Source organism: Dreissena polymorpha, chromosome 15 (genome assembly GCF_020536995.1).
Source record: "Dreissena polymorpha isolate Duluth1 chromosome 15, UMN_Dpol_1.0, whole genome shotgun sequence".
In the NCBI taxonomy this organism is placed as follows: Eukaryota; Metazoa; Mollusca; class Bivalvia; order Myida; family Dreissenidae; genus Dreissena; species Dreissena polymorpha.
Genome location: NC_068369.1, coordinates 22,200,060 through 22,201,404, shown reverse-complemented (window position 1 = coordinate 22,201,404; position 1,345 = coordinate 22,200,060). Strand labels below are relative to the sequence as shown.

The 1,345-nt window shown below is 32.2% G+C and overlaps 1 protein-coding gene across 12 annotated transcripts in view; it reads right to left on the bottom strand.

Annotated features, from left to right (window-relative positions):
- Positions 1 to 425: 425 nt before the first annotated feature.
- Positions 426 to 1,345, bottom strand: part of LOC127859437 (dual oxidase maturation factor 1-like) — a 124,149-nt gene continuing 123,229 nt past the window's right edge. For all 12 annotated transcript variants that reach the window (XM_052396815.1, XM_052396813.1, XM_052396804.1 and 9 more), the window contains exon 9: positions 426 to 1,345. This exon is cut by the window's right edge and continues 741 nt beyond it. The gene's annotated coding sequence lies outside the window, so the exon portion shown is untranslated.

The following is a 1,345-nucleotide window of genomic DNA, read 5'->3' as shown; positions in this document are numbered from 1 at the left end:
AGCTTTTACATATATCTTATAAAGTATTAACTGTTTAATCAATGGGTCAAATAATACGTGCCAGTCCCCACTGTATTGTTTGAAACATTCGAGAGAGAAAGAAAAAGTCTGTTGGCATCAATTTTTTTGTTTCACAATACAGGCGTTATGTAAGTTCATCTAGAAACACGTGTTGCTGTGTTCAACAATTTGCTTAAAGGCTATTTTAGGTCCGACAGGTGTAAGCCCACACGATTGTGATGTTTGCATCAGCAATTAAAGTTTCTGGGATCGAGTCGAATTGTAAGTAAACACGTTTTTTTGTGTACAAAGAGATAGTATATGTACAGTTACACTTGTCGTTAATGAAAGCTGCAGATGAGCAAAACCATGCCCTTTTTTCAATATATGCTGATGGAGGACTCAAATCTTGAGAAAGATGTATGCAAAAAATAAATATTTATTATATACCAAACTTAACTACATAAATGGCATAAATAAACAAAACAATAAAGAGAAGTTACTGCAGCGTGTCTGCAGTACTCACAAAGAAACGATATTCAAGAGCAAAACAGATGCTAAAACTATTAAACACAATGTATCACTCCAGCACATACAAAATGTGGAAAAACTCGCAGCAACTGTTCCGATGTTCAATGCATAAACACATTTCTCACAAAGTTGCAAAGCATGAATATTTAAAAACAAACGAAAACCACGAATAAATTAACACATGTTGCATTAATATTATAAACATTCTCTATAAAATACGGACATTATTGAAAAAGACATTCTATAAATACAAACAAGCCTAATAAAAACACTAAGTAACGATTGTGTTGGGCTGCATAATGATTGCAATTTCACGTACTGTAGTCATTTGTAAACATTAACCATCGCTTTGCTAATAATTATTAGGCTGAAATGTCATCGCAATTGCTTATAATTATGAAAACGGTGTTCAAGCTAAATCTGCTTTGCATCACATATGCACCGATGTCCAGAAAGACCTTTCGATATCGTTCATATTAAACCTAAGAAATATATTATTTTTCCTTAAACTCAAAACGTTTCATCAAATTTTTAAAGGTAAACAATATGTATTGCCTTTCAAAAACACATTCGACGCTCTAACCTAATCACAAAGCTATGTGCAAAAAAAATCTTACATTATCGTAGCATTTTTTATTATTTTACATATGTATTTGCTATAGCGTATAAATAACATTCCGATTTCAACGGTTCAAAATGGACGATTATAATGATGAACGACATATTATAAACTACATTTACTCAGTATTATCATACAATCTTGTATCTTTCACTAAAAAAGGATCCATGCGATGCGCACGTTGATTGGGTAGGA